The 13,044-nt window shown below is 47.3% G+C and overlaps 1 protein-coding gene and 1 non-coding gene across 2 annotated transcripts in view; one reads left to right on the top strand and one right to left on the bottom strand.

Moving 5' to 3' along the window:
* LOC119928789 (neutral phospholipase A2 agkistrodotoxin-like) overlaps positions 1-13,044 on the top strand; it is a 58,636-nt gene that overhangs the window by 29,526 nt on the left and 16,066 nt on the right. The window lies entirely within an intron of this gene.
* On the bottom strand, positions 4,018-4,155 carry LOC119929009. Its single transcript, XR_005451153.1, has one exon. It is a non-coding gene; the product is annotated as a small nucleolar RNA SNORA7 (small nucleolar RNA).

Below are 13,044 nucleotides of genomic sequence, written 5' to 3'. Positions count from 1 at the left end.
CCTGAAATGCCCTCCCTCTGCCCATCCGCCAAGCTAGCTCTCTTCCTCCCTTCAAGGCCCTTCTGAGAGCTCACCTCCTCCAGGAGGCCTTCCCAGACTGAGCCCCCTCCTTCCTCTCCCTCTCCCCCCATCCCCATCCCCCCGCCTTACCTCCTTCCCCTCCCCACAGCACCTGTATATATGTTTGTACATATTTATTACTCTATTTATTTATTTTATTTGTACATATTTATTCTATTTATTTTATTTTGTTAATGTGTTTTGTTTTGTTGTCTGTCTCCCCCTTCTGGACTGTGAGCCCACTGTTGGGTAGGGACCGTCTCTATATGTTGCCAACTTGTACTTCCCAAACACTTAGTACAGTGTCTGCACACAGTAAGTGCTCAATAAATGATTGAATGAATGAATGAATGGCAGCTCCTTCTTGGCCCAGGCCCACTAGCAGAGGGCAGAACCCATCCCCCATGTGGGCACAGCCTGTTGTTCTGGTCAGGTGGTTCTGCTCTCCTCAGCTCGAGGAAGGACGTATAGAATTTATAATAATAATAATAATAATAAAATTATGGTACATGTTAAGTGCTTACTATGTGCCAAGCACTGGGGTAGATACAAGTTAATCAGGTTGGACACAGTCCCTGTCCCACCTGGGGCTCACCGTCTTAATCCCCATTGTACACACGAGGTAACTGAGGCCCAGAGAAGGTAAGTAATTTGCCCAAGTTCATATTTGCCCGAGTCCACACAGCAGACAAATGGCAGAGCCAGGATTAGAAGTGAGGTGCTTCTAACTCCGAGGCCCATCCTCTTTCCATTAAGCCACGCTGCTTCTCAATGTAGTGCTGTGGTGCTGCCTGGCCCGGGGACTAGGGGAGGGTATCTCAGAGCTGAAGCGTTAGGGGATAAGACCTGCTCCTGCTCCTGCCCCTGGCCATTCCAGCTTCTGCCCACAGCCCCCCACCCCAGCTTCTCTAACCCCCGGGCTCCAAAGAGCTGCTGAAACTGTGGGAGGTTCTAGCGTGGGCAGGGATTCCATCGCTACAGCTGACAGGAGGGGCAGGAATCCCTCTCTGCGAAGGAACGAGGGCTCCATCAGGGGCAACCACAACCCAGACCCAGTGGCACAGACACGGTGGCCCCAGTGACATGGCCTGGCCCCTCCAAGCACAACCTGCAAGTTCCTAGAATCCCTCAGGGCCACCTCAGTCCCCCAGGGACCCTCAGCCAGAGGCCTAGGATGTGGTGTTCTGGGGATCACTGTCCACCCACAGGTCTCCGAACAAGCTGCCTACTGCTGAATAGCCACACCTGTCCCCCCTCCCCCTCTCCAACTGTGACAGCCAGACAGAACCCAGTGGTCCAAGGTTCTGGTTTTAGGTAGGTTTTAGGAAGGTAGGTTATGCTACCATGCACAGCACCAGAACTGTAGGGTGCTTTGGCAACAAGCTTCCTCTTAGTCCGGGGATCCTGGGCTGAGGGTTTAAATCCTTCGCCCTCTCACTGACCCCAACCTCCCCTGTTTCGAAAGCCACATTTGGTTTCAAGAAGAGCGAGCTAGGGCTTCTGAGCTATAGGTTACCAACCTCTCACTCAGGACATGGGACTTGGGTCCAGGGTGGGACAAAGTGTGCCCAAGAGCTGGGCAGATGGGCATGGCGTCCTTTCTGTCCCACAGACCGGTAACCTTGACGATAGTCTCGACTCAGCTCTTTCATTTCACTCGCGTATTCAAATCTCGTCAGTTCTTCCTTTACAGCATTTCCAAAAACTGCCCCTTCCTCTTCAATCAATCAATCAATCAATCGTATTTATTGAGCGCTTACTATGTGCAGAGCACTGTACTAAGCGCTTGGCTTCAAACTACTATCACACTGAGCCAAGATCTTATCACACTGAACCTTGACCTCCTTGCTGACTTCTCTGCAACATCTCGCTCTCTTCTCCAATCTATACTTCCCTCTGCTGCCTGAATGATTTTTCTAAAAACCCTTTCAGTCCATGTATCCCCTCCTCAAGAACCTCCAGTGGTTGTGCTCATCCATCTCTGCCTCAAACAGAAACTCCTTACCACTGGTTTAATAGCTCTCTATCAGCTCACCTCCCCCTATCTTACCTCACTAACCTCCCACTATAACCCAGCCCAGACACCTCACTCTTCTAACATCAACCTCTTCACTCCACTTCGGTCTCATATGTCACCCCACCAACCCCTTGCCCATATCCTCCCTCTGGCCTAAAACTCCCTCCTCCTTCATATATCACAGACCATCACTCTCCCCACCTTCAGAATCTAATTAAAATCATATGTCCTCCAAGAGGCCTGACTAAGCCCTCATTTCCCCTACTCCCACTCCCTTCTGTGTCACCTTTGTACCTTAGATCTGTACCCCTGAAGCACTTGATATTCACCCCACCTTCAGCACCACAGTACTTCTGTATGTATACAATCTTGTCTTATGCTGTAGTCATCTCCGTACCATAGTGATGCCATGGGCACATCTCTCCCAGAATGCCCCACCTCCATCTTAATCATTCTGGAAGTAGAGTTTTATTGGTAAAAATATGGAAGTGGTTTACCATTGCCTCCTTCCATGCTGTCATCATCATCATCATCATCATCATCAGTCATATTTATTGAGTGTTTACTGTGTGCAGAGCACTGTACTAAGCTCTTGGGTAGTACAAATTGGCAACATATAGAGACAGTCCCTGCCCAACAGTGGGCTCACAGTCTAAAAGGGGGAGACAGAGAACAAAACCAAACATACTAACAAAATAAAATAGAGTAGATATATACAAGTAAAATAAATAAATAAATAGAGTAATAAATATGTACAAACATATATACATTTATACAGGTGCTGTGGGGAAGGGAAGGAGGTAAGATGGGGGGATGGAGAGGGGGAGGAGGGGGAGAGGAGGGAAGGGGCTCAGTCTGGGATGGCCTCTTGGAGGAGGTGAGCTCACAGTAGGGCCTTGAAGGGAGGAAGAGAGCTAGCTTGGCAGATGGGCAGAGGGAGGGCATTCCAGGCCCGGGGGATGACATGGGCCGGGGGTCGATGGCGGGACAGGCGAGAACGAGCCACGGTGAGGAGATTAGCAGCAGAGGAGCGGAGGGTGCGGGCTGGGCTGTAGAAGGAGAGAAGGGAAGTGAGGTAGGAGGGGGCAAGGTGATGGACAGCCTTGAAGCCCAGGGTGAGGAGTTTCTGCCTGATGTGCAGATTGATTGGTAGCCACTGGAAATGTTTGAGGAGGGGAGTAATATGCCCAGAGCGTTTCTGGACAAAGATAATCTGGGCAGCAGCATGAAGTATGGATTGAAGTGGGGAGAGACACGAGGATGGGAGATCAGAGAGAAGGCTGATGCAGTAGTCCAGACAGGATAGGATGAGAGCTTGAATGAGCAGGGTAGCGGTATGGATGGAGAGGAAAGGGCAGATCTTGGCAATGTTGCGGAGCTGAGACCGGCAGGTTTTGGTGACGGCTTGGATGTGAGGGGTGAACGAGAGAGCGGAGTCGAGGATGACACCAAGGTTGCGGGCTTGTGAGACGGGAAGGATGGTAGTGCCGTCAACAGAGATGGGAAAGTCAGGGAGAGGACAAGGTTTGGGAGGGAAGACAAGGAGTTCAGTCTTCGACATGTTGAGCTTTAGGTGGCGGGCAGACATCCAGATGGAGATGTCCTGAAGGCAGGAGGAGATGCGAGTCTGGAGAGAGGGGGAGAGAGCAGGGGCAGAGATGGAGATCTGGGTGTCATCAGCGTAGAGATGACAGTTGAAGCCGTGGGAGCGAATGAGGTCACCAAGGGAGTGAGTGTAGATCGAGAACAGAAGGGGACCAAGCACTGAACCTTGGGGAACCCCCACAGTAAGAGGATGGGAGGGGAAGGAGGAGCCTGCAAAAGAGACTGAGAATGAACGACCAGAGAGATAAGAGGAGAACCAGGAGAGGACGAAGTCAACTTGAGTCTCCTCCCTCGACTCACTCCCATGTTGCTGCTGCCCAGCACGGTTGAGTTTGGCTTGTAGCAGATTGCCTTCCACTCGCTAGCCACTGGCCAAGATAGGAATGGAATGGATAGTCCTCTGCTTAGCTCTCCCTCCCGTAGTCGAGGCTGGTAGAGTACTGGAAACTCTCCAGGTGTGACCCTGAGAGGAGGTGCAGATCCATAATTTAATTTAATGTCTGTCTCCTGCTCTAGACCTCAAGCTCTTTGTGTGTAGGGAACATGTCTACCAACTCTGTTTTATTGTACTCTCCCAAGTGTTTAGTACAGGCTCTGTATACAATAAGCACTCAATAAATACCATTGGTTGATCGACTGATAATTGACAGACCACCACTCTCCCCCTCTCAAGACCCTACTAACATCATATCTTTGCCAAGAGAACTTCCCTAACACCTCTTTCCCCCACCCTATTTGCCCTCTCCTCTGTGCTGCCTATGTACTGACATTCACCCTACACTCAGCCCCACAGCACTTATGTCTATATCCTTATACTATGCCACTTCTCCTATCTGCAACTTATTTCAATATCTGATTCCCTAACTAGATGGTAAGCTACTTGAGGGCCAGTATTGGTAGATATGTTCCCTGCCTACAACAAGCTTACAGTCTATAAGACAAGCTTACAGTCTTTTGGGGCCATAGTAATCAATCCTTCCAACGGTCAAGTCAATCATCATTCTTTCTACTCTGAAATCAAACGCTTACTCTTATCCTGTACATATGGAATGAATAAATTCAGGTGCATATTATGTCACCTCCTAGAAATGCTCTGGAGGCGTCTTGGCTAACTGGAAATGAGAAGTGTTGACTCGTTGCCCTGGTTTACTGGACTGTGGCTCTTTACTGAGCATTTCCATTCTTCCCCCTGAGAGTCTCCCAACTGTGAGGCTCCAATAAGGGGGAACTAAGTACTTTCTCTCCCACTTGGCATCCAAAGTGGGTTCTCAGACCATTTCCCCAGGGTAGGGCAGAGAGGGAGGATGGGGGAGATGAGCCAGAAAGAACAGCCACTTCCTTGGGGGATGGAGGCAGTGGGAGTCCTTTTGATTTGTCAAGGAAGAAAGATGCTCTGTACAAGTGGTCCTTAGGGAGATCCTACAACTGCCATTCAGCCAGAGCTCATCAGGAGGTGATTGGCTAAAACCGCCCCGGGGCCTGCACTGACATGGCTCTCTGCCAGCCCTGAGAGATAGCCAACGTTGTCTTCTCTGCTCCTCTGTGTCCCAGTGGTCAGACGCCGGGGCAACACTGCTCTGGGTCATCTCACTCCTGATGAGAAAAGCCGAGCAAAGGAGGTGCAGAAAAGGAAAATACTGCAAGGCCGGAGGAGGGGATACAGGCCACCCTCCCTCGCTAGCCTCTGGTCATCCTTTCAGAGCCCCCATCGTGTCCAAAGCACCCCCATTTCCCAGGGTGGCTACTGTAGGCCTCTTCTGTCACCCTCCCAAGGTGATCAGGTTGTCCCACGGGGGGCTCACAGTTTTAATCACCATTTTGCAGATGAGGCAACTGAGGCTCAGAGAAGTGAAGTGATTTGCCCAAAGTCACACAGCTGACAGTTGGTGGAGCTGGGATTTGAACCCATGACCTCTGACTCCAAAGCCCGGGCTCTTTCCACTGAGCCACGCTGCTTCCCCCACTCCCTTCTGCAGTTGTATTTCCTCCCTTTATGCGCCCCTCCCTCAGCCCCACAGCACTTATGTACAAACCTGCAATTTATCCATTTATATGAATGCCTGTCTTTCCCTCTAGACTGCAAGCTCATTGTGGGCAGGGAACATGTCTACCAACTCTTACATTCTATTCTCCCAAGCTCTTAGTACAGTGCTCTGCACATAGTAAGCTCTCAATAAATACAACTGATCGATCAACTGACTGACTGAAATTGGGAGAGACAGGAGGCAGGGAGGTTAGCAAGGAAAAGATGCAGTAGCCAAGAAGACATAGGGTAAGTGCATAGAGCAGCATGGTAGCAGTTTGGAAGGAGAGGAAAGGGCAGATTTAAGCAATATTTTACCAATACACTCGAGTTGGTAGACATATTCCCTGCCCAGGAGCAACTTACAGTCTCATCATCCTTTTTATCTCTTTCCCTGTCTCTGTCAGATCACCCAAGTGTGGATTAGTGGCTAGAACACAAACCTGGGAATCAGAAGGACCTAGGTTCTAATCCCTGCTCTGCAACATGTCTGCTGTGTGGGAAAATCATTTAAATTCTCTGTGCCTCAGTTATCTCATCTGTAAAATGGGGATTAAGAGTATGAGCCCCATTTGGGTCAGGGACTGTGTCTAACCTGATTGCCTTGTATCTACCCCAGCACTTAAAACAGTGTTTGGCACACAGTGAATGCTTAAGAAGTACTATAATTATTATTTATTATTATTACCTTCATGAGGCCCCTGAGGTAGGTAATGAAAGAGCACAGGCTTTGGAGTCAGAGGTCATGGGTTCAAATCCTGACTCCGCCAGTTGTCAGCTGTGTGACTTTGGGTGAGTCACTTAACTTCTCTGTGCCTCAGTTCCCTCACCTGTAAAATGGGGATTAAGACTGTGAGCCCCTTGTGGGACAATCTGATGACCTTGTTACCTCCCCAGCGCTTAGAACAGTACTTTTCATGTAGTAAAAACTTAATAAATGCCATTTTATTATTGTTATTATTATTATTATTATTATTATTATTATCTATCCTGCTCCAAGGGCAAAGCCATCATTCATACAATGCTTGAGTTTCTCAGTTCTTATGCTGAAGTTGGCTGGGGGTGGTGAAGGAAGGGTTTATTGGAGGGGGTGGGGAATGAAGAAGGGCACATAGGGTTGAACCCGCCAACAGGATTCAGGAAAATTAAAATTTGATTGCTCCAAATAGTCCCTCTGAGCTTTCCATCTGTCACGTGCCACTACCATGCCTGATGATTTTCAATGTTTTGGTTTTGTTTTATTGCAGCTCAGATAGATGCCAGCTGAGGAGTTGTTTGACATTCTGACTTTGGTCAACTCAAAATCCTCTGGACTGTAAGCTATTCTTGTCAGCGAGTCAGGCTAGGTTTAACTTTATATAGCACTACTCAGCAATAATAATAATAAAGCTACTTGTTAAGCATTTACTATGTGTGGACCACAAAGGTATTTGTTGAGCGCTTACTATGTAAGGAGCACTATTCTAAGTGCTGGAGTAGATACAAGCTAAACAAGTCAAACTCAGTCCCTGGCCACATGGGGCTCACAGTCTTAATCCCCATTTTACAGATAAGGTAACTGAGGCATAGAGAAGTGAAGTGACTCGCCCAAGGTCACACAGCAGACAAGTGGTGGAGCCGGGATTAGAAGATCTTCTGGATCCCAGTCCCCAGATCTATCCACTAGGCCATGCTGCAGATCTACCACAGAGGGGCACTTGGAGACCTAGAAGAGTTATATTTTACTCTCCCAAACGCTTAGTATAGTGATTTGCACACAGTAAGCGCTCAATAAATACAATTGAACGAATGAAAGGGTAGCCTGCAAGACCAGGAAAGGCATAATAGATACTACCATCGTTCAGAACAATGACGATATTAACATTAATAAATAATTGTGGTATTTGTGAAGCACTGAGCAGTAGCGGAGATACAAAATAATCAGGTTGAGACACAGTTCCTGTTCCACCCAGGATTTGCAGTCTAAGAAGGAGGGGAAATATGTCCTGAAATCCCAGATAAGGAAACTGAGGCCCAGGGAAGTTAAGCAACTTGTCCAAGATCACAGAGCTGGCAAGAGGCAGGGCAGGGATTAGAACCCAGGTCCTCTGACTCCCAGGCCCGGTCGATTTCCTCCAGGCCAAGACTGAAGAGAGGAATAATTTCATAATGCCCAAGTACAGTCCATGCAAGACTCTTTTCAGTGGAAACAGGTGACTGACAGAGCAAGAGGAAATGGGTGAAAACTACAGCACAAGGGATTAGGGGCGTTTCCTGCCCGGTTGAGTGATGATAGGAGTGCCAAGTCTTTAAAAACCAGAGAGAAGCTTCTCACCAGCCTCTAGCCACATGGCGGGGTGGCGGGGGGGGGGGGGAAGCCATTTAATAGAATTAATAATAACTGCGGTATTTGTTAAGCGCTTACTATGTGCCAGGCACCGGGGTAGATGCAAGGTAATGAGGTTGGATATTGTCTATGTCCCACGTAGGGCTCACAGTCTTATTCCCCATTTTACAGATGAGGGAACTGAGGCCCAGAGAAGTGAAGTGACTTGCCCAAAGTCACACAGCTGATAAGTGGCGGAGTTGGAATTAGAACCCATGACCTCCGACTCCCAGGCCCATTCTCTATCCAATAAGCCATGCTAGGCAACACCACATTTCTGTTATCCCTTTGTCTGCAACTGAGTTAATAATAATAAGAATAATAATGGCATTTATTAAGCGCTTACTATGTGCAAAGCACTGTTCTAAACACCGGGGAGAGTACAAGGTGACCAGGTTGTCCCACGGGGGGCTCACAGTCTTAATCCCCTTTTTACAGATGAGGTAACTGAGGCACAGAGAAGTTAAGTGACTTGCCCAGAGTCACACAGCTGACAATTGGCAGAGCCGGGATTTATGAGTTATGAGTTCTTGTTACACCCTGAGTTCCCTCACACCAGACCCATAGCCTTCCTCCCTCATCCAGCGTTTCCCAGTGTTTGCGGCCTCAACAGTCGTGGTGATAACAACCCCGGCCACAATCCCACCTGGGCTCTGCCTGCCAATTTCATTCATTCATTCAATTGTATTTATTGCGCGCTTATTGTATGCAGAGCACTGTACTAAGCGCTTGGGAGAGTACAATTTAAAAATAAACAAACATATTCCCCACCCACAAAGAGCTTACAGTCTAGAGGAATTAGGCAGGGCAGATAGGTGGGGGGTGTAGAGTTTCTATGTGGGCACAATCAGAGAGCACAGAAGGGGAGGTAGGTGAGTACATTATGGCCTCCTCTGTTCAATGAAATAATAATAGTAATGATGATGATGGTTCTGGAATGCCCTCCCTCCACACATCTGCCAAGCTAGCTCTCTTTCTCCCTTCCAAGCCCTACTGAGAGCTCACCTCCTCCAAGAGGTCTTCCCAGACTGAGCCCCCTTTTTCCTCTCCTCCTCCCCATCCCCCCAGCCCTACCACCTTCCCCTCCCCACAGCACCCGTATATATGTTTGTACAGCTCTATTACTCTATTTATTTTACTTGTACATATTTACTGTTCTATTTATTTTGTTAATGATGTGCATTTAGCTTTAATTCTGTTTGTTCCGACGACTTGACACCTGTCCATATGTTTTGTTTTGTTGTCTGTCACCCCTTTCTAGACTGTGAGCCCGTTGTTGGGTAGGGACCGTCTCTCTATGTTGCCAACTTGTACTTCCCAAGCGCTTAGTACAGTGCTCTGCACACAGTAAGCTCTCAATAAATACGACTGAATGAATGATGATAATAATACTGGTATTAAACATTCACTTTATGCCAAGATGCACCAGACTAAGTGCAGAAGAGATTCAAAATGATCAGGTCAGGCACTGTCCCTACCCTACATGGGGCTTACAGTCTAAGGAGGAAGGACAACAAATAATCTCCCCATTTTGCAGGCAAGGGCTCTGAACCCCAAGTGGAGAATAAATCACAGCAGACGAATGGCGGAGCTGGGATTAGGACCCAGGTTTCCTAATGCCCAGTCTTGTGCCGTTTTTTGCCAAGTTATATGATTTCTACAAATGTGGTCTGGCCATTGGGGGAGGTTTGACGGCAACCTGACCACCGAAGCTTTGGTAGGCCAGGGAAAAGCCGTGGCCATGGACTCGAGGCGGGTCAACGGGGCAGTGAGATGCCAGGGAAATCGCCAACTGGCCCCGTTAAGGATCTGAGGGGTCTCACATTCCCGACCAAATCATCCAGATGAAGGCAGTTGATTTGCTACCTGATCTTCCTCAACTGCCTGATCCTGAGGTCTGGAAAGTCTAAGTTCACGCGGGATGAAGGATCATAAGAGACAGTCAGTCTGATAGATTCCAATTCCCTCACAAGCTGAGGTCTTGTCTCATTTTCTCTTCTCATGCAGCGGACACCCAAGCTGAGTGACTTAGTGATAGAGGCTATGCTTGGAAGTCAGAAGGAGCTGGGTCCTAATTCTGGCTCTGCCACGTGTTTGCTGTGTGACCTTGAACAAGTCTCTTCACTTCTCTGGGCCTCAGTTACCTCATCTGTAAAATGGGGATTAAGAGCCCCATGTGGGACAGGGACTGTTTCCAATCTGATTAAACTTGTATCTACCCCAGTGCTTTAGAACAGTGCTTGGCACATAGTAAAAACTTAACAAGTAACATAATTATTATTATTAGAACAGTACTCTTGAATGAATTCCTCAGATCTGCACTTGGATCTGAGACCTTTGGGCATCTGGTATTCATCCCACTCTCAATCCCATAGCATCTATGTGCATAACTGTAATTTATTTATATTAATATCTGTCTACCCCTCTAGACTACAAGCTCCCTGTGGCCCCTCCTCCTCCCCTCCATCTCCCCCGCCTTACCTCCTTCCCTTCCCCACATCACCTGTATATATGTATATATGTTTGTACGTATTTATTACTCTATTTATTTTACTTGTACATATTCTATTTATTTTATTTTGTTAATATGTTTTGTTTTGTTGTCTGTCTCCCCCTTCTAGACTGTGAGCCCACTGTTGGCTAGGGACTGTCTCTATATGTTGGCAACCTGTACTTTCCAAGCTCTTAGTACAGTGCTCTGCACACAGTAAGCGCTCAATAAATATGATTGAATGAATGAATGAATGAAGGGAACGTGTCTAACGATTCTGTTGCATTGTACTCTCCCAACTGCTTAGTACAGTGCTCTGCATACCCTAAGAGAAGCAGCGTGGCTCAGTGGAAAGAGCCCGGGCTTTGGAGTCAGAGGTCTTGGGTTCTAATCCCAGCTCTGCCACTTCTCAGCTGTGTGACTTTGGGCAAGTCACTTCACTTCTTTGTGTCTCAGTTCCCTCATCTGTAAAATGGAGATTAAGACCGTGAGCCCCACATGGGACAACCTGATTACCTTGTAACCTCCCCAGCACTTAGAACAGTGCTCTGCACATAATAAGCGCTTAATAAATGCCATCATTATTATTATAATAATAAGCACCATTGATTGATTGACTGATCTGTACCTGAGCCACAGCCTGTCCCCAAATAATTATTTTTTATTCTCCATTTGCAAAACTCACCCATGCAGCTCCATATAGGCTGTTCTCCATCTCTGAGAATGAAGATATAGGCATCTTCTGGTGTGAAAGAATGTGTTAAGGCCACGGATTGCTCTGAATTTATTGAGATTGAGCACTCTGATCAGAGTGCTCTCCTAAGCACTTAGGAGAGTGCAGTAGAATTGTGTTTTTATTTGTTGTGGCCAGGGAATGGGTCTACTAACTTTACTGTACTCCCCTAAGCACTTAGTAAAGTGCTCTGCACACAACACTCAAGAAATATGATCGATGGATTGATTAAGAGTTCACAACTCCTGGGGTTTCTCTCAGTGATCAGCACACTTTTTTGGTGTGTGAAGGAGATACTTTTCCCAGTGGTTGTTGTCTTATGCTGTCGAGTCACGTCCAACCCATAGTGATGCCATGGACACATCTCTCCCAGAATGTCCTACCTCCATCCTCAATAGTTCTGGTAGTGTGTCCATAGAGTTTTCTTAGTCAAAACCCAGAAGTGGTTTACCTTTGCCTTCTTCTGCACAGTAAACCTGAGTCTCCGTCCTCTACTCTCTCCCAGGCCACTGCTGCCCAGCACAGGTGAGTTTTGACCTGTAGTAGCTTGCCTTCCACTCACTAGCCACTGGCCAAGCAAGGACTGGAATGGGTAGGCCTCTGCTTGACTCTCCCTCTCATAGGCAAGACTGGTAGAGTACTGGAAATTCCCAAGATGCGACCCTGAGAGGCCCTTTTCTCTGTTATCTCTGAGAAATTTGGATACTTTCATGAGATTTTCTTCCTTTTACCCCTTCCCCGCAGTCCCTCCCCCTTCCCTCTCCTCTTCCATCAACACTGTCTCTTCCTTCTTGAATATTTCTCTTTTTTTAATGGTATTTCATTCATTCACTTAATCGTATTTATTGAGCGCTTACTGTGTGCAAAGCACTGTAGTAAGCGCTTGGGAAGTACAAGTCGGCAACATATAGAGACGGTCCCTACCCAACAATGGGCTTGCAGTCTAGAAGGGGGAGACAGACAACAAAACAAAACATGTAGACAGGTGTCAGAACTGTCAGAATAAATAGAATTACTGCTACATGCACATCATTAACAAAATAAATAGACTAGTAAATATGTGCAAGTAAAATAAATAGAGTAATAAATCTGTACAAATATGTACAAGTGCTTTGGGGAGGGGAAAGAGGAGAGGAAAAAGGGGGCTCAGTCTGGGATGGCTGCATGGAGCAGGTGAGCTCTCAATAGGGCTTTTAAGGAAGGAATAGAGCTAGTTTGACAGATATGGGGAGGGAAGGCATTCCAGGCCAGGGGAAGGACGTGGGCCAGAGGTCAATGGCGGGACAGGCGAGAATATAGTATAGTATAGGTATTTGCTTACTATGTGCCAGGCTTTATACTAAATGCTGTAGTAGATACAAACTAATCAGGTTGGACACAGTCCATGTATCACGTGGGGCTCACAGCCTTAATCCTCATTTTACAGATGAGGGAACTGAGGCCCAGAGAAGTGAAATGACTTGTCCAAGGTCATTTAGCAAACAAGTGGTAGAGCTGGGATTAAAACCCAGGTTATCCGACTCCCAAGCCCAAGCTCTTTCCACTACCCTAGTAGGCTTTTCAAAAACCCTTGTGGTCATTGAGAATTTGAGCACTATTTTAAAAGATATCATATAGTTGTGTTTGTGTGGACATGTCTATTTTTGGACTCTTGTGGGCAGAGAACATGCCTATCATACGGTACTCCCCTAAATGCTTATTGCAGTGCTCTCACACAGTAAGCACTCAATCAATGCTACTGACTGTTTTG

This window comes from Tachyglossus aculeatus, chromosome 5 (genome assembly GCF_015852505.1).
Source record: "Tachyglossus aculeatus isolate mTacAcu1 chromosome 5, mTacAcu1.pri, whole genome shotgun sequence".
In the NCBI taxonomy this organism is placed as follows: domain Eukaryota; kingdom Metazoa; phylum Chordata; class Mammalia; order Monotremata; family Tachyglossidae; genus Tachyglossus; species Tachyglossus aculeatus.
This window is presented reverse-complemented; position numbering and strand designations above follow the sequence as displayed.